Raw genomic sequence first — 21086 nt, forward strand, 5'->3', positions numbered from 1 at the left:
GTAAACAGCGTTGACCTCGGTTACCAAATAGTTGGAAGAGAGTTTGTGAAATACTTCAGAGAGAGTTCGTTTAACACTTCAAAGAGAGTTCCTCTGGTAGTTGAGCAGATCCTGCCATCTGTCCGTGTTGAAATCACAGTGGAGTTTTACGAGCCTTCTTCCTCTTGTTAGGCCTCGAAAGACAGCATTCATAATACAACGTTTCTTTTGTGATAACTTACAAACGACGGGGGGCAGTGGGAGAGTGGCCGCGCGCAACCCGAGGGTCCCTGGTTCAATCCCCACCTAGTACCAACCTCGTCATGTCCGTTGTGTCCTGAGCAAGACACTTCACCCTTGCTCCTGATGGGTGCTGGTTAGCGCCTTGCATGGCAGCTCCCTCCATCAGTGTGTGAATGTGTGTGTGAATGGGTAAATGTGGAAGTAGTGTCAAAGCGCTTTGAGTACCTTGAAGGTAGAAAAGCGCTATACAAGTACAACCCATTTATCATTATCATTTACAAACAATTATTCCAACAAAAACTTTATTAATTACTCGCGGTTTTACGTAAATTATTATACATAAACTGTGTTTACCAATAATTTAGCTTAAAAACATTTATTTTTTTCAATCATTCGAGTACATTCGGGTAGTCTTTGTCAGGCTTGTACGAAGGAAGGGACTCAGATGCAGAGATGTGATTCTAAATAAAGCTTTTATTTTGAAAAACTCTTTAAGCCTCCAGAGCAGAGTAAATTCAAATACTATGAAATCACAAAATAGTTCCAAAAGGGAAAAACCGAAAATCACTCCAAAAGGAGGAAATACAAAAATAAGGACAATTATAATTTCTGTTATCAAAAAACTTTAACAAAAAACGCTCCAACAGGAGGAAGAAAATAAAGACTATAAAACTTACTACTCTAATAAATGTTAACACAAAATCACTCAAAAACTTTGAGGAAAGATCAATAGGGAAAAATTATAACTCACCACTGCGGTAGAAAAAAGGCTGAATAACAAAAGTCGCTCTGAGGGAGGAGAAAAAGTTAATTCAAAATTACAGCGTGGGATATTCTGGAAACAAGGACGTAGACGTGGGACAAGGCAAGGCATGGACATGAACATGAACATGGAACGCAAGACAGGCACGAAAGCTCGAGACAATCTGGCACAGAACAAGGGGAGGCATGGGCTTATAAAGAACATGAGGGTAATGGGAAACAGGTGGAAACAATCAAGGGTCAGGAATGACGTCAGACTGGTGACACAAGAGGAAGGACCCGTGATCTGAAACAAGAGGAGTTGCTTTTCAAAATAAAACATGTAAATCACAAGACAGAAAAAACCAAGACAAGACTTCCCTCACCGCGGTGTGACAGTCTTGTGTAATGCAGTATTTTGTGTCTATTTAGGTATGGTTAACCTGAGTGCTGAAATCGTGGAAAAATATATGTTCTTAGCGCGCCTGAAATGGGCTGTCTGCACTCTCAAAGTGCATGTTGTTGCCAAATGTATTTCATATGCTGTAAACCTAGTTCATAGTTGTTAGTTTCCTTTAATGCCAAACAAACACATACCAATCGTTGGTTAGAAGGCGATCGCCGAATTCGTCCTCGCTTTCTCCCGTGTCTCTGGCTGTCGTGTCGTTTTCGTCGGTTTCGCTTGCATACGGTTCAAACCGATATGGCTCAATAGCTTCAGTTTCTTCTTCAATTTCGTTTTTCGCTACCTGCCTCCACACTACAACCATCCGTTTCAATACATGCGTAATCTGTTGAATCGCTTAAGCCCCTTAAAGTTTGTATTGGCATCACTGTGTGACGTCACAGGAAAATGGACGGGTGTATATAACGATGGTTAAAATCAGGCACTTTGAAGCTTTTTTTTAGGGATATTGCGTGATGGGTAAAATTTTGAAAAAAAACTTCGAAAAATAAAATAAGCCACTGGGAACTGATTTTTAATGGTTTTAACCCTTCTGAAATTGTGATAATGTTCCCCTTTAAGGTGCCGTCTTGCATTCGTAAGAATGTTTGTATCAAGACGGTGGCTTTGAACACGTAGTAGGAGCCATTATTCATGTGGCGTCAATTACTAAGCAGCAGATGCATTCAGTCGTAACTTTCAAACCGTCTCCCAACCCCTCCTATCAGCCATCGCACATTTTTATTTACCTCTTGTTTGTTTCTGTCCTGATTTGGAAGATTTGTTGGCGCCTCCCCAAGAAGAAGATGACATTCATGACACCAGCTCAGCACATTTTTCTTCGTCACCGCTGCAAGCCTCAGCCTAATGAGCCTGACGGGACCCGGTTTTTACATCCGCATCTGTCCTTCAAAACTACCACCTGCACAGAAGATAATGCTCACTTTTGATTGACACCATTTTGATTGACCGATGTTTACCTTCTCATACTTTCTTCTGAGCATTCTGCTCACAGCAGCTATTCCTCAGGTCTTAAAGCCCCGGGGGGGCCTGGATAAAGTCTGTATTTTTTGGTGAAGTTTCTGCTCTTCATTTTTACACCAGGAAAATTGCCTTCATTAGATCTACTTTTCTGTTTCATGTGTCAAATTAAACTGCACTGACATATGTCATTTTTCCATATTTACTCTTTCTGTGTCCCTTTGCTCTGATTACTGCTTTGCTCACTTTGGCATTCTCCTGATGAGCTTCAAGCACACCTGTGAAGTGAAAAGCATTTCAGGTGACTACCTCTCGAAGCTCATCAAGAGAATGCCAAGAGTGTGCAAAACAGTAATCATAGCAAAGGGTACTATTTTGAAGAAACTACAAACCCCGTTTCCATATGAGATGGGAAATTGTGTTAGATGGAAATATAAAAGGAATACCATCCATCCATCCATCCATCTTCTTCCGCTTATCCGAGGTCGGGTCACGGGGGCAGCAGCCTAAGCAGGGAAGCCCAGACTTCCCTTTCCCCAGCCACTTCGTCCAGCTCCTCCCGGGGGATCCCGAGGCGTTCCCAGGCCAGCCGAGAGACATAGTCTTCCCAACGTGTCCTGGGTCTTCCCCGTGGCCTCCTACCGGTCGGACGTGCCCGAAACACCTCCCTAGGGAGGCGTTCGGGTGGCATCCTGACCAGATGCCCGAACCACCTCATCTGGCTCCTCTCAATGTGGAGGAGCAGCGGCTTTACTTTGAGCTCCCCCCGGATGACAGAGCTTCTCACCCTATCTCTAAGGGAGAGCCCCGCCACCCGGCGGAGGAAACACATTTCGGCCGCTTGTACCCGTGATCTTGTCCTTTCGGTCATGACCCAAAGCTCATGACCATAGGTGAGGATGGGAACGTAGATCCACCGGTAAATCGAGAGCTTTGCCTTCCGGCTCAGCTCTTTCTTCACCACAACGGATCGATACAGCGTCCGCATAACTGAAGACGCCGCACCGATCCGCCTGTCGATCTCACGATCCACTCTTCCCTCACTCGTGAACAAGACTCCGAGGTACTTGAACTCCTCCACTTGGGGCAAGATCTCCTCCCCAACCCGGAGATGGCACTCCACCCTTTTCATGGCGAGAACCATGGACTCGGACTTGGAGGTGCTGATTCCCATCCCAGTCGCTTCACACTCGGCTGCGAACCGATGCAGTGAGAGCTGAAGATTTTGGCCAGATGAAGCCATCAGGACCACATCATCTGCAAAAAGCAGAGACCTAATCCTGCAGCGACCAAACCAGATACCCTCAACGCCCTGACTGCGCCTAGAAATTCTGTCCATAAAGGTTATGAACAGAATCGGTGACAAAGGGCAGCCCTGGCGGAGTCCAACCCTCACTGGAAACGGGTCGGACTTACTGCCGGCAATGCGGACCAAGCTCTGACACTGATTAAACAGGGAGCGAACCGCCACAATAAGACAGTCTGTTACCCCATACTCTCTGAGCACTCCCCACAGGACTTCCCGGGGTACACGGTCGAATGCCTTCTCCAAGTCCACAAAGCACATGTAGACTGGTTGGGCAAACTCCCATGCACCCTCAAGGACCCTGCCGAGAGTATAGAGCTGGTCCACAGTTCCACGACCAGGACGAAAACCACACTGTTCCTCCTGAATCCGAGGTTCGACTATCCGGCGTAGCCTCCTCTCCAGTACACCCGAATAGACCTTACCGAGAAGGCTGAGGAGTGTGATCCCACGATAGTTGGAACACACCCTCCGGTTCCCCTTCTTAAAGAGAGGAACCACCACCTCGGTCTGCCAATCCAGAGGTACCGCCCCCGATGTCCACGCGATGTTGCAGAGTCTTGTCAACGGAATACAATGATTTGCAAATCATTTTCAACCCATATTCAATTGAACGCACTACAAAGACAAGATATTTGATGTTCAAACTCATAAACTTTATTGTTTTTTTGCAAATAATAATTAACTTAGAATTTCATGATAGATAATTTAGAGAAACAGGTCTGTAGTTTGTAACCTGGTGTTTGTCTCCAGTCTTATAAATTAGTACGACGTTTGCTATTTTAATTGTATCTGTGAATTTGAAATGATAGATTGCTGATATATGTTAAAGGTTCTGAAATCTCTTCAATAACCTTTTTTTATTGTTTCCTTATCGATTCCGTTACAATCAGTTGAGGTCTTGGATTTACATTTTTCCACAATATTGATTATTTCCTATTTTGTCACACCTTCGAGTGGGGATTTCTGTCTATAGTGTTATTCAAGTCCTCAACTGACTCAGGATCGGGAATTTTTTCCTCCAGATTTGGTCCAATTTTTACAAAGTAACAAAGTCCTTATTGAAACTTTCAACTACTTCATATTGTCTTTTTTTTTTACATTTTCATCTGAGAAGTATTTAGGATAATCCTTCTTAGCACCATTTTTAATAATAATTTAGGGTACCACATATTGCTCACATATTGTTTTCGTTACAGTCCAATAATTGACTGCAATATTCTTTCCTACGTGTTCGTAGTATGCCAGTTAGCTTGGTCTTATACGTTTTGTTACTTGTTTTCTGCTTCTGTAAATCTTTGTGTTATACTTAGACTTAGAGTTAGACTTCCTTTTTATTGTCATTCAAATTTGAACTTTACAGCACAGATAAGAACAAAATTTCGTTACATAAGCTCATGGTAGTGCAGGATAAAAAAGCATTTAGGTGCATATATAAATAAATAAATATATATAAATAATATATATAATATATATATAAAATAAATAAATATATATAAATATGTATAAATAAATAAGTAGATTACTGTACAGATAAATATATTGCACTTTTTCACATGCGTCCACGTTTATGGATGTATGTTATATTGTCTTTTTTAGTCCAGCGAGTTAATCCATTTTGGGGGGAATTGAGGGGATAATTAAATTATGATGCGTTCAAGAGTCTTACGGCCTGAGGGAAGAAGCTGTTACAGAACCTGGAGGTTCTGCTTCGGAGGCTGCGGAACCTCTTTCTAGAGTCCAGCAGTGAAAACAGTCCTTGGTGGGGGCGGGAGGAGTCTTTGCAGATTTTCTGAGCCCTGGTCAGGCAGTGGCTTTTTGCGATCTCCTGGATAGGAGGAATAGGAGTCCTAATGATCTTTTCCGCCGTCCTCACCACTCTCTGGAGAGACTTATTTTTCATTTTTTTCATTTTTCAGTCCTTTTGTCATCCATGGTTGATGGGATACGACCCCTGCGTGATTTTTGGCACTTCTTGGATCACGGATTGGACTTGTTCGCTCTTGGGATTGATTGATTGATTGAAACTTTCATTAGTAGATTGCACAGTACAGTACATATTCCGTTCAATTGACCACTAAATGGTAACACCCGAATACGTTTTTCAACTTGTTTAAGTCGGGGTCCAAGTTAATCAATCTATGGGACTGTCACGGCGGGGGGGGTCGCAGCTTACTGCGGGGTCGTTCCTCCCAGATGCAGACGGACAATTTCGGACGGCAGCGGGAGGTAGGGGATGATTTATTGCTCATAAATCATACACCGTAGATACAAACAGACAAAAACAAAACTAAAGGGATACGTGCCGATGGCACGGTAAGCTAAGGTAACCACTTAGCACAGGAATCATAGAAGCTAAGGCAGCCACTTAGCATAGGAATCATAGAAGCTAAGGTAACCACTTAGCACAGGAATCATAAACTCGGAAACCAGAATACTACAAATGCAAACAATGAAGCCAGGACGAGTGTGCCGAGAGAGGTGAATAAATAGTTCTCTGATTAGTGGTCGACAACAGGTGAGAGTGCCGACCACTAACCAGAGGCAGGTGAACCCAATAATCCCCATGGAAACTAAAACAAACCCAGAGGTGCACAAACAGGAACTAAGGGAGTCCAAAACTAACAGAAAATGACAAAACATGATCCGGCAGGGACAGAGCATAGCTTCTAGCAAGCTGTCGGACAGGACCCCACGACCTGTGCCAGCATACCCACCCCAAGAGGAACCCACCATCGGGAGAAGTTGAGGAAATAAAAAAAAACAACAACACCCGACTTCTAAGCCGAAAAGGTGACGCAGGTCCGATTGCAGCAAAAGCAGGTCCTCAATCTCCTGGCGCAGTTCAAAGGGCTGAAGCTCCAAAATGTGGAGAAAGATAGACTAATCTCAGATCTGGAGCCACGAGTGAACGATCTGGAGTAATATTCCCGGGTCGACGATGTGGTGATCACCGGGCCGGAGCTGAAGCCGTGCACTGTGGCGACAGACAATATCGATGAACAAGACAAAGGCTAATCGGACTGGTTACATCATACCTGCAAGACAAAGGAATAATAGTGGACCAGCAGAGCATTGAGGCTTGTCACCTGCTGACCAAAAAAAAAGTAACGAAAAAAAAACGTTGTCATAATGAGGTTTGTGAACCAAAAAGATAAAATTGTACTCGTGAGGCAACGACATAAACCGAAAGGGACAAACGTGCACATAAATGAACATCCGCCGAAAAGAATGCTGACATTGCCATGAAAGCGAGACACTTGAGAAAACAAGGAGAAATACAACACACCTGGGTATCAAACTGTAAAATATTCATAAGATTAAATGGAGGAAGCTTAAGTTTTGGTGGTGGTCTTGGACTGATACATTTGACACATGCACTTGGGAATTACCGTATTTTTCGGACTATAAGTCGCAGTTTTTTTCATAGTTTGGCCGGGGGTGCGACTTATACTCAGGAGCGACTTATGTGTGAAATGATTAACACATTAGCGTAAAATATCAAATAATATTATTTATCTCATTCACGTAAGAGACTAGACGTATAAGATTTCATGGGATTTAGCGATTAGGAGTGACAGATTGTTTGGTAAACGTATAGCATGTTCTATATGTTGTAGTTATTTGAATGACTCTTACCATAATATGTTACGTTAACATACCAGCAGAGGTGGGTAGAGTAGCCAGAATTTGTACTCAAGTAAGAGTACTGTTACTTTAGAGATTTAATACTCAAGTAAAAGTAAGGAGTAGTCACCCAAATATTTACTTGAGTAAAAGTAAAAAGTATGTTGTGAAAAAAACTACTCAAGTACTGAGTAACTAATGAGTAACATACACACACATATCATATATATATATATATATATATATATATATATATATATATATATATATATATATATATATATATACATACATTGATATATACAGTATATAATTTATATTTATTTATTTTGCCGTTTTTGTTTACATGTTAAAGGTGTTTTAATAAATATACATGCATGTTTAACACATATAGATTCCTTTCTTTCATGAAGACAAGAATATAAGTTGGTGTATTACCTGATTCTGATGACTTGCATTGATTGGAATCAGACAGTAGTGATGATAACGTCCACATTTTCAAATGGAAGAGAAACAAAAGTCTTCCTTTCTGTCCAATACCACATGAAAGTGGTTGGTTTTTGGCATCTTATTTGTCCAGCTTCCATATTCGTTTTTATACACTTTACAAGAAATACATTGGCGGCAAACTCCGTAGCTTGCTAGCTTGTTTGCGCTGGCTTTCGGAGACTCTTATTTTGAAAGCGCAGGCGCGATGGAGCGGCACTTTTACCGTGAAGACAGGAACTGTGCAGTCAGTCTTTAGGCTTTTGACGGGAAGTACGGTTGAAATAAAACAAGGGTCTTTTTTCCTTCACATTTTTGATTGATTGATTGGAACTTTTATTAGTAGATTGCACAGTACAGTACATATTCCGTACAATTGACCACTAAATGGTAACACCCCAATAAGTTTTTCAACTTGTTTAAGTCAGGTCATGTGACCACCTGGCTCTGTTTGATTGGTCCAACGTCACCAGTGACTGCATCTGATTGGTGGAACGGAGTGAACGTCACCAGTGACTGTATTTGTTGAAACGCAGGCACTATGGAGGTCTGTCTGACAAACCAAAACAAACAAAGCGTGCATTAACAGATCGATAAAAATTAGTAGCGAGTAGCGAGCTGAATGTAGATAAAAGTAGCGGAGTAAAAGTAGCGTTTCTTTTCTATAAATATACTCAAGTAAAAGTAAAAGTATGTTGTATTAAAACTACTCTTAGAAGTACAATGTATCCCAAAAGTTACTCAAGTAGATGTAACGGAGTAAATGTAGCGCGTTACTACCCACCTCTGCATACCAGGCAAGCCTAACCACCCCCCACCCCTCCACATCCCACACCCCGGATTGTAAATAATGTAAATAATTCAATGTATATACTCTGATGATGATTATCTTGTGTGATGACTGTATTATGATGATAGTATACATCTGATAGTATATATCTATATCATGAATCAATTAAGTGGACCCCGACTTAAACAAGTTGAAAAACTTATTGGGGTGTTACCATTTAGTGGTCAATTGTACGGAATATGGGTTACTAATAAAAGTCTCAATCAATCAAAAAAGGAGTAGCTGTGTACGCGACGAAGGAATTGAACTACAAAGTGGTGAATAACATGTCATTTGCTATTGGCAATATTTTGGAATGTATAACCATTGAAATATGTCATGAAAAAAGCAAATTATGGTAGAAGCTGGGGGATTGAGCCAGGAACCCCCAGGTTGCTGGCACGGCCACACTCCCAACCGTGCCACGCCGCCCCCCTTGTTGTAGGGACTAATAAACTTAGCCATCAATACTAACCGTCTCTACACGATTCCACAATTCCCTCTTTTTGCAGATGTCCTTTGAATTGAAAACGTCGATTCCTACGTGCCCAAAAGACCCGCGTGACCCAGATCAAGACGGCAGCTCAGTCGGCGTGCATTATTCAAACGGCATGCGAGCTGACAGGGCCACGTCTTCACTTCAAAGATGTGAAATTTGTTTTCTTTTTATCTTTAATTAAAGCAAGAGCTGGCTGCACTGAGTCACTCCATCCTCTGCGGGGGGAACCACATTCATGACTGATTACATGACACACAAGTGTAAGATAAGCTCCTGTTTGACTTACTTTTACACAGCTGGAGGGCGTGGACAAAAGGTGGCTGGAGTCTATTAAAAGACTAGTCTACTTGGCTAAACATGCTGAGATTAGTAGCAGCTGGGCGATTTATAATTACATTGTTGTCCCCAAGTTCTCAGTCGTGGCTAAACAAGGGTGTGTTTAAGGCACAGGCAGATTGGGAAAGCTTGGCTTTACTCAGGCTGTCATTGACTACACTCAGAAGGACGGTTTTTGGTACGATTGAAGGGCCAGCGCCAAAGTTATTGCTGGATTTAATCGCCCGATCGGTGCTGAACCCGCGGGCGGCGGCCGTGGAGCGCTGCCAAGACGGAGCGTGCCAGCGCTGCGTTATAGGTCAGGGGTTAACCGTCCTGTCCGGAGGGGGCTTGAAAGCATTTGGCCTTGACCACACGGGTCAGAGGACGCCGGTCGTAAATCACACAGCGATGATCAACGAGCGGTCCTGAAAGCCGGGTCGCTTTTTTCCACGGGAAGGCGGAACAAAATCACGGTGCCGCATGTGACACATAAATCCACCAACATGCATGCGAGCACACTCTCACGGCCCAGCAGGTCTCAAAAAACCCTGACCTATTTCCTCAACGTCATGGTCTTACACACTCAATGAGTGTTAGCATCTTTGGGGCATAATAGCTCGGTTGGTAGAGCGGCCGTGCAACTTGAAGGTTCCAGGTTCGATCCCCGCTTCAGCCATCCTAGTCACTGCCGTTGTGTCCTTTGGCAAGACGCTTTACCCACCTGCTCCCAGTGCCACCCACACTGATTTAAATGTAACTTAGATATTGGGTTTCACTATGTAAAGCGCTTTGAGTCACTAGAGAAAAGCGCTATATAAATATAATTCACTAATTCAATTTTAGTAGGATGTTATCATGTGCCTCACAGTACGAAGGTCCTGAGTAGTCCTGAGTTCAATGCCGGGCTCGGGGTCTTTCTGTGTGGAGTTTGCATGTTCTCCCCTCCGGGTACTCTGGCTTCCTCCCACATCCTGGGGATAGGTTGATTGGCAACACTAAATTGGCCCTAGTGTATGTCAGCTTCAAACACTGATGACATCTATTAAACAAGACAAGAGGCAAATAATTAAACCGAGACAGAATTCAATTTGGACCGAATTGAGGAGAAACGTCTGGACACACTGTACTCTTGTACAGTCTCCAGCACATTCTCCCAAAAGATTGCACTCATCCTTCTTTATTTGACTTTCTCCGACCACCTGACTACCGCTTCCACTTCCAGAGGGAAGTGGGCCGTAAACAGCGTTGCCTTTGGTTACAGAATAGTTCAAAAGAAGAGGTCGTGAAATAGTTCAAAAAGAGTTCCATAAAATAGTTCAAAGAGAGTTCGTAAAATACTTCAAAAAGAGGTCCATAAAATAGTTCAAAAAGAGTTCGTAAAATACTTCAAAAAGAGGTCGTCTGGAAATTGGGCAGATCCTTGGTTCTCTCCGCTTTGAAGTCCTTGGGTTAGAACAATATCTTTCTGTTGATTACCATACCTGAGAGAAAACAGGAACACCTTCATCTTGCTCCCCCTACACAGTGGAGTTTTACGAGCCTTACTCTTGGTAGGTTTCAAAGACAGCTTTTGTCTTCTTGTCAGGAACTCAATGTAATACAACGTTTTTGTGATTATTCTAACTAAATTGGCCCTAGTGTATGTCAGGTTCAAACAATGATGACATCTATTAAACAAGACAAGAGGCAAATAATTAAACCGAGACAGAATTCAATTTGGACCGAATTGAGGAGAAACGTCTGGATACACTGTACTCTTGTACAGTCTCCAGCACGCTCTCCCAAAAGATTGCACTCCTCCTTCTTTATTTGACTTTCTCCGACCACCTGACCACCGCTTCCACTTCCAGAGGGAAGTGGGCCGTAAACAGCGTTGCCTTTGGTTACAGAATAGTTCAAAAGAAGAGGTTCCATAAAATAGTTCAAAGAGAGTCCGTAAAATACTTCAAAAAGAGGTCCATAAAATAGTTCAAAAGGAGTTTGTAAAATACTTCAAAAAGAGGTCGTCTGGAAATTGGGCAGATCCTTGGTTCTCTCCGCTTTGAAGTCCTTGGGTTAGAACAATATCTTTCTGTTGATTACCATACATGAGAGAAAACAGGAACACCTTTATCTTGCTCCCCCCTACACAGTGGAGTTTTACGAGCCTTACTCTTGGTAGGTTTCAAAGACAGCTTTTGTCTTCTTGTCAGGAACTCAATGTAATACAAAGTTGTTGTGATTATTCTAACTAAATTGGCCCTAGTGTATGTCAGGTTCAAACAATGATGACATCTATTAAACAAGACAAGAGGCAAAGAATTAAACAGAGACAGAATTCAATTTGGACCGAATTGAGGAGAAACGTCTGGACACACTGTACTCTTGTACAGTCTCCAGCATATTCTCCCAAAAGATTGCACTCCTCCTTCTTTATTTGACTTTCTCCGACCACCTGACCACCGCTTCCACTTCCAGAGGGAAGTGGGCCGTAAACAGCGTTGCCTTTGGTTGCAGAATAGTTCAAAAGAAGAGGTTCCATAAAATAGTTCAAAGAGAGTCCGTATAATACTTCAAAAAGAGGTCCATAAAATAGTTCAAAAGGAGTTCGTAAAATACTTCAAAAAGAGGTCGTCTGGAAATTGGGCAGATCCTTGGTTCTCTCCGCCTTGAAGTCCTTGGGTTAGAACAATATCTTTCTGTTGATTACCATACATGAGAGAAAACAGTAACACCTTCATCTTGCGCCCCCCTACACAGTGGAGTTTTACGAGCCTTACTCTTGGTAGGTTTCAAAGACAGCTTTTGTCTTCTTGTCAGGAACTCAATGTAATACAAAGTTTTTGTGATTATTCTAACAGTGTGAATGTTGTCTGTCTGAGATAGGCTCCGGCACCCCCCGCCACACCTGAAAGGGACAAGCGGTAGAAAATGGATGGATGGATGGGTTATACATAAAAACAAATACTTAAGACTTAGACTTTTTATTGGCATTCAAATTTGAACTTTACAATACAGATAAGAACAGCATTTTGTTGCATTAGCTCATGGTAGTGCAGGATAAAAGAGCAATAAGGTGCAAATATACAGTAAATAAATAGATTACTGTACAGATAAATATATTGTACTTTTGCATATGCGTCCACGTTTATGGATGTATGTTATATTGTCGAAATACACTGTAAAAGCTGAAATTAAAAAAAAATAAATTAAAAAACACAGTCTCCAAAAGGTGATCGGGTGCGTGGTCTATAATTAACACAGAGTGGAAAAAAAACATTGGAATTAGCTGCTGCGGCTTCAGGCAACCTCCTGATGTGTTTTTTTTTTTTTTTTTTTTTTTAATGTTATTATAGACGCGACAAAATGACATGCTACAGTAAGTAAGGTTGTCTTTTTGCCTCATTCCTGTGAGATTGCCGCGAGCGACTGAAGCATGAAGAAGTGGTACTATTCAGGACGAGTTGCAGAGTGCTAAAGTAAGTAAGTAAGTACGTTTTATTTATAAAGCACTTTTCACAGGTAAAATTACAAAGTGCTGTACGAAACATAGGTGAAGTAAAACTTCGTGAATCACGTTTTTGTATCCCCCCCTTACAGTTATTTCCGCTCCTACTGTGTTCTGTATTGCATATACATGTCTTCCTGTTGTACTCATAGATCTGTTGTGTAGGACTAGATGTTACAATCCCCTAATGCATACTTGAGACACCTATGCAACTTTGTGGGATGGTCAAGTGAGTGAAGGCATCCTCTGGGTCAGTGTTTTTCAACCTTTTCTGAGCCAAGGCACATTTTTTTCATTGAAAAAATCCCGAGGCACACCGCGAGCAGAAAACATAAACAATTAAACTCAGCAGCCGATATTGACAATAAAAAGTGGTTCTCGCAAAACCATAACCAAGCATGCATCACTATAGCTCTTGTCTCAAAGTAGGTGTACTGTCACGACCTGTCACATCACGCCGTGACTTATTTGGAGTTTTTTTCTGTTTTCCTGTGTGTAGTGTTTTAGTTCTTGTCTTGCGCTCCTATTTTGGTGTTTTTTTTTCTCTTTTTTTGGTATTTTCCTGTAGCAATTTCACGTCTTCCTTTGAGCAACATTTCCCGCATCTACTTTGTTTCAGCAATCAAGAATATTTCAGTTGTTTTTATCCTTCTTTGTGGGGACATTGTTGATTGTCATGTCATGTTCGGATGTGCATTTTGGACGCCGTCTTTGCTCCACAGTAAGTCTTTGCTGTCGTCCAGCATTCTGTTTTTGTTTTCTTTGTAGCCAGTTCAGTTTCGTTCTGCATAGCCTTCCCTAGGCTTCAATGTTTTTTCTTAGGGGCACTCACCTTTTGTTTATTTTTGGTTTAAGCATTAGACACCTTTTTACCTGCACACTGCCTCCCGCTGTTTCTGACATCTACAAGGCAATTAGCTACCGGCTGCCACCTACTGATATGGAAGAGTATTACTGTCATGTCTGTGTAATCATGTTTTGTTTTAGTCATGTTTTGTTTTGTTTAGTTATTGACTCTTTAGTTTCTGGCTTTTCACTCCCTTGTCTTGTTTCCATGGTTACCCATTAGTTTCACCTGTTCCACGTTTGGACTCATTATGCACTCTTGTTTGTCACCATAGCAACCCATTTGTTTTCACCTGTCATGTCACGCACCTGTTTTGAGTCACGCACCTGTTGTTAATCATGTCTGTGTTATTTAAGCTTTTCATTTTCTGTTGTTCATCCTGGTGTCATATCTTTTCTAACCCTGCTATCCTCTCGTATCAAGCCCTGTTCACGGTCCCATGCCACGATAAGTGTTTTTTATTTCGTGTTCACAGTTTCTGCCTTTTGTAAGTTTTGTTTTCATTCGCCAAGTTTTTTTTTTTACCTCCGCCATTGTGCGCGCTTTTCGTTAGTTCCTTTTTGATAGTAATAAATAAATCATGTACCCACCTTCAAGCCATGTCCTATCCAAATTCACTTGCATCTTGGGAAAACAAAAACTCCATCGTCCACGTTCTGACATTATGGTGACAAAACAAAACAAAAGTGCACAAAAAGTCCAAAAACAAAAAAGAAACATGACTAAAACAAAACATGATCACACAGACATGACAATTACACAGTTACTCTGCCAAGCTCTAGACAGCACCGACCACTCAACAACAAGACATAATTTGCAGACTATAATTACTGGTTTGCAAAAAATATATTTAATCCAAATAGGTGAAATTAGATAATCTCCCACGGCACACCAGACTGTATCTCACGGCACACTAGTGTGCCGCGGCACAGTGGTTGAAAAACACTGCTCTGGGTTATCATGTGGGCGCCCCCCTTCCTCAGTGTTTCGCTGATAGGCCCACGACACATCCAGAGGGTTCAGCAGTGAGTCCCAGCGTCCCAGGATCACTTCCTAGATGCCATCACTCACTTGAAAGCCCAGGTGGAGTCCCTTCGCTTGACCCACAGCCACTGACTCCCCTTTTCAGCGGCTTTTGAGAGGTCTTTCACTGCCTTCCCTCGCACTCCCATTTCCCTGAGGAGCCTGGATGTTGAGGTGGCCACGAACCCTCTGCAGCCTACTTCCACTGGGCGTACCCTCGCTTTCCAGCCTTGTTGTTGCGCATCGGCTGCAAGATCAGTGTACCTCAACTTCTTGCGCTCGTAGGCCTCCTCCATTGCACTCTCCCAGGGCACCGTGAGCTCTATGATGTAGACGAGCCTGAGCGAAGCTGACCACAGAACAAGATCTGGCCGCAAGGTTGGTGGACGCAATCTCAACTGGGAAGCAGAGTCTCTGGCCCAGGTCTGCCAGCAGTTTCCAGTCCCGTGCCCCGCCTACCAATTTGATTGTCACTCTTTCAAAAGATTTCCTTTAATTAATGCTTTTGCCTTCGTCTTACTGAGAGGTAGCTGTCTGAGCTGCTCCGGCATTAGTGTCTGCTTTGCCATTTGATCTGTCAATTCATTGCCCTTTTAGCCAGAATGAGCTGGAAGCCATGGAAACCTTGCACTGGTATTCATTATCCTCTCTCAAACTCTTAGGGATCTACTTGCTAATTGCATGTTAATGACTGCTTACTTTCTGCTATAACATGCTTACATCCACACTTCTTAAACTTTACTCTGCACTTATTTCTTGGTAACTCAGCAGCTCGCCTCAAGATACTAAGAAATGTGGTTTATTTGCTATAAGGGAAGTGATTATGAGGTGTGGGGGAGGCGGGGTTTGGTAGTAGCGGGGTGTATATTGTAGCCCGGAAGAGTTATGGATGCAAGGGATTCTGGGTATTTGTTCTGTTGTGTTTATGTTGTGTTACAGTGCTGATGTTCTCCCGAAATGGGTTTGTCATTCTTGTTTGGTGTGGGTTCACAGTGTGGCGCATATTTGTAACAGTGTTAAAGTTGTTTATACGGCCACCCTCAGTGTTACCTGTATGGCTGTTGACCAAGTATGTCTTGCAGTCACTTTCGTGTGCATGCAGAAGCCGCATACAACATGTGACTGGGTCGGCCCGCTGTTTGTATTGTGAAAAAGCGGACGGTAAAGGCAGTGCCATCACGGCACGCCCTTAATATTGTTGTCCGGGTAAAAATCACATAATCAGCTGCTAGCTTGTCAAAATGTATCAGCTGAAGGGGATCAGAGATTTTAAACAGCATTAGTGTGAAATGGTAATGCTGTACTCCTTTCATTTTTGATTGATTAAACCTCGATTAACATACGGTCTATAAAAGCCACTAACCTTTAATGGATCAATGCTTGTTTTCATTTTACTAAAGTCTCCTATAGTCGCCGGGTGTGTGGGCAACAAAAGCATAGAACCATCAAGGTTTCTAATTTTCACTGGCCGAGAAAATAGTATATACTTCTTAGGCTTCCTTGATAAAAATATTTTTTAAACTAATGAATGGTACGAAAATACCATCCTGTAAATAGCATCAGTGTTTCTGTTGGAATAAACAACTCTTATGCTTAAAGGCCGTTGCTATAGTTATTATCAATTGTGCTGAAGTTGTACGTTTCTACAAAACCCGTTTCCATATGAGTTGGGAAATTGTGTTGGATGTAAATATAAACAGAATACAATGATTTGCAAATCCTTTTCAACCCATATTCAATTGAATGCACTACAAAGACAACATATTTGATGTTCAAACTCATAAACTTTATTTTTTTTTTGCAAATAACAATTAACTTAGAATTTCATGGCTGAAACACGTGCCAAAGTAGTTGGGAAAGGGCATGTTCACCACTGTGTTACATCACCTTTTCTTTTAACAACACTCAATAAACGATTGGGAACTGAGGAAACTGATTGTTGAAGCTTTGAAAGTGGAATTTTTTCCCATTCTTGTTTTATGTAGAGCTTCAGTCGTTCAACAGTCCGGGGTCTCCGCTGTCGTATTTTACGCTTCATAATGCGCCACACATTTTCGATGGGAGACAGGTCTGGACTGCAGGCGGGCCAGGAAAGTACCCGCCTGGAAATCGTGAGAAATTCGGGAGAATGGTTGTCCCGGGAGATTTTCTGGAGAGGCACTGAAATTCGGTAGTCTCCCGGAAAATTCGGGAGGGTTGGCAAGTATGGTTGTATATCCATGCTGTAAGTATGTAAGTAATGTAGTAACATGCACATTCATGATAAAATGTAATATTTACCGTGTTTTGGTCATTTTAATCATTACCTCTTTCCTGGGCGCATTGATTTCACAGAGCACAAAACAATGTACTTCCAACCTCCGTCAACAAACGCGAGTGTTTGCGAACAATAATCATGGCAACAGATCGCAACAGATGACGAAAACAACTTTGTCGGGACAAGTGGGGGATCCGCAACCTTATCTTTTTGAAGGTAAATACACAGAGGACGAACTACTAGATATAGAAAGTGAGCGGGCATGGAGAGAAGGCGAAAGGTTACCGAGAGAGTCCTGACGCTAATGGGAAAAAGGTTTGGAAGAGGGAATTGCAAACCCTTGCCATCTTGGGTTGTCAGTGCCATTTGTCAAAGCAACGAGGACGCAATGGATCTTTTGTAGCTGCACATGTTACCCACACCAGACATGACTGAAGTTATTGTAATCAAGGACGAGCTGCACAACTTTCCAGCATAGAACAACTGCATAATGCATCCTAGCTAATATTTGTAATAATTCAGCTCAATGAAGGTTGGATTTGTATACCGTTTGTGTTATTGCATGATGCATAAGAACACATTTGTTGACACAACTTGCAAAAAAATCAAGTTTGGTACAAAAAAGAAAAGGTACACCAGTAGTATCCAAAGTTATTATAAAATGTTTTTTTGAACATACTCTTGGCAGAGCAAGAACGCATCAATATCAGAGTGCTGTGCCAAAGCCAGCAAGGAAGCTGCATGTTATGGGAATGTGTCACAGATAGGCCCATGTCATGGTCACATCTGTGGAAGACACCCCCCAAAGCCAAGCTCAGTTTTCAGATCAGATCTACCCATGACACCTTACCTTTTCCCTGAATCCTTCATCAATGGTTTGGCCCTGAAGAGGTCTGTCCCCTCTTCAATGGCATCAATGCGAGTCTCCAGCAAATCTTGTCGGGCTTCAAGACAACACTGTCCCAAGGCAGCTATCTCTGGCGACACGATCAGGTGCTTGGGAAATTGGCAGAGGTGGCAGAGTCATGCAGACAGAAGGCCAACAGCAGACCTCTTCCAGCAAAACCCACTATTCTGTTTAAAAGAGCCGGAGAGAACACCAGCACAACCCACCGGAGAAAGACAGTAGGGCTCCTCTCACCTGGCAGTGAGTGGTCTACAAGGGTCGACCTGGGGAAGCAACTCCAATTCTCCAGGGAGATTGTAGAAACATCATTGCGGCTAGACTTGATTTTGTGGTCAGTCAAGCAAGATCATGCTGGTGGAACTCACTGTCACATGGCAGCATGGTACGGAAGTCGCAGAGGAGCAGAAGCCCTCCAAGTATGGAGTCCACTTTTGGAGTTGTGTTTTAAGGGCGTGGCGAAGTTGGTAGAAAGGCCGTGCCAGCAATCGGAGGGTTGTTGGTTACTGGGGTTCAATCCCCACCTTCTACCATCCTAGTCACGTTCGTTGTGTCCTTGGGCAAGACACTTCACCCCTTGCTCCTGATGGCTGCTGGTTAGCGCCTTGCATGGCAGCTCCCGCCATCAGTGTGTGAATGTGTTTGTGAATGGGTGAATGTGGAAATACCGTCAAAGCGCTTTGAGTACCTTGAAGGTAGAAAAGCGCTATACAAATATAACCCATTTCAATCAATCAATGTTTATTTATATAGCCCTAAATCACAAGTGTCTCAAAGGGCTGCACAAGCCACAATGACATCCTCGGTACAGAGCCCACATAAGGGCAAGGAAAAACTCACCTCAGTGGGACGTCGATGTGAATGACTATGAGAAACCTTGGAGAGGACCGCATATGTGGGTAACCCCCCCCTCTAGGGAGACCGAATGCAATGGATGTCGAGTGGGTCTAACATAATATTGTGAGAGTACAGTCCATAGTGGATCCAGCATAACAGTAAGAGTCCAGTCCACAGTGGGGTCAGCAGGAAACCATCCTGAGCGGAGACGGGTCAGCAGCGCAGAGATGTTCCCAACCGATACACAGGCGAGCGGTCCACCCCGGGTCCCGACCCCGGACAGCCAGCACCCCATCCATGGCCACCGGATCTGTGTGTCTCCCCCTCCACAGGGGATAGGGGGAGCAGAGGAGAAAAGAAAAGAAACGGCAGATCAACTGGTCTAAAAAAAAAGGGGGCTATTCAAAGGCTAGAGTATACAAATGAGTTTTAAGATGGGACTTAAATGCTTCTACTGAGGTAGCATCTCTAACTGTTACCGGGAGGGCATTCCAGAGTACTGGAGCCCGAATAGAAAACGCTCTATAGCCCGCAGACTTTTTTTGGGCTCTGGGAATCACTAATAAGCCGGAGTTCTTTGAACGCAGATTTCTTGCCGGGACATATGGCACAATACAATCGGCAAGATAGGATGGAGCTAGACCGTGTAGTATTTTATACGTAAGTAGTAAAACCTTAAAGTCACATCTTAAGTGCACAGGAAGCCAGTGCAGGTGAGCCAGTATAGGCGTAATATGATCAAACTTTCTTGTTCTTGTCAAAAATCTAGCAGCCGCATTTTGTACCAATTGTAATCTTTTAATGCTAGACATAGGGAGACCCGAAAATAATACGTTACAGTAATCAAGACGAGACGTAACGAACGCATGAATAATGATCTCAGCGTCGCTAGTGGACAAAATGGAACGCATTTTAGCGATATTACGGAGATGAAAGAAGGCCGTTTTAGTAACACTCTTAATGTGTGACTCAAAGGAGAGAGTTGGGTCGAAGATAATACCCAGATTCTTTACTGATTCGCCTTGTGTAATTGTTTGGTTGTCAAATGTTAAGGTGGTATTATTAAATAAATGTCGGTGTTTAGCAGGACCGATAATCAGCATTTCCGTTTTCTTAGTGTTGAGTTGCAAGAAGTTAGCGGACATCCATTGTTTAATTTCATTAAGACACGCCTCCAGCTGACTACAATCCGGCGTGTTGGTCAGCTTTAGGGGCATGTAGAGTTGGGTGTCATCAGAATTAACAATGAAAGCTAACACCGTATTTGCGTATGATGTCGCCTAGCCGCAGCATGTAAATACTAAAGAGTGCAGAGCCAAGAACCGAACCCTGGGGGACTCCGCACGTTACCTTAACATAGTCCGAGGTCACATTGTTATGGGAGACGCACTGCATCCTGTCAGTAAGATAAGAGTTAAACCACGACAAGGCTAAGTCTGACATACCAATACGTGTTTTGATTTATCATTTATCATTTACTGATTGACCGTTTTTACATATAAGACTCAACTGTCCCTCTGATGAGTCTTTGGACCATGTCGTGTGTGCTCACAGCATCCTCTTTGCTGGAAATTTTTTGCATTTGAGAGATATTGGCAGGCAGAATAGAGGGACTTCCACACGAGATGAGTGTTTTTTTGTGTTTGACTGTGGTATCCAAACGTCTAAGTTTCACTTGCTCCTTCAATACAACTCGGAATCTTTTATTAATCTTTTGATAAACTGGTGGTGCATTCTATTCATCCGTCTTCTTCTTTCTGACAAGGCTGTGTCTTGGGGAAGCCTGAAACGAGGCATAAGAGCTCGATTGCAAATTGTTCTGTTACTATATGTTCATCATCTGTCGGCTACACCATTGTATGAACTATTACAAATGTATCTATTTACAAATGATAACTGACAAATTGTTTGTCTAATGCAATGAAAAAGATAAACTGCAGGTGATATCAGATTGCAGGATTTTGTCTAGATTGATAAAATGAGGTAGACCATCTCTATACTCTCGGCAGGGTCCTTGAGGGTGCATGGAAGTTTGCCCAACCAGTCTACATGTGCTTTGTGGACTTGGAGAGGTGCTCAGAGAGTATGGGGTATCGGACTGTCTGTGGCGCTCCGCTCCCTGTATGATCAGTGTCAGAGCTTGGTCCGCATTGCCGGCAGTAAGTCGGACCCGTTTCCAGTGAAGGTTAGACTCCACCAAGGCTGCCCTTTGTCACCGATTCTGTTCATAACTTTTATGGACAGAATTTCTAGGCGCAGTCAGGGCGTTGAGGGGAT

The sequence above is a fragment of the Nerophis lumbriciformis genome, linkage group LG19 (genome assembly GCF_033978685.3).
Source record: "Nerophis lumbriciformis linkage group LG19, RoL_Nlum_v2.1, whole genome shotgun sequence".
NCBI lineage: Eukaryota > Metazoa > Chordata > Actinopteri > Syngnathiformes > Syngnathidae > Nerophis > Nerophis lumbriciformis.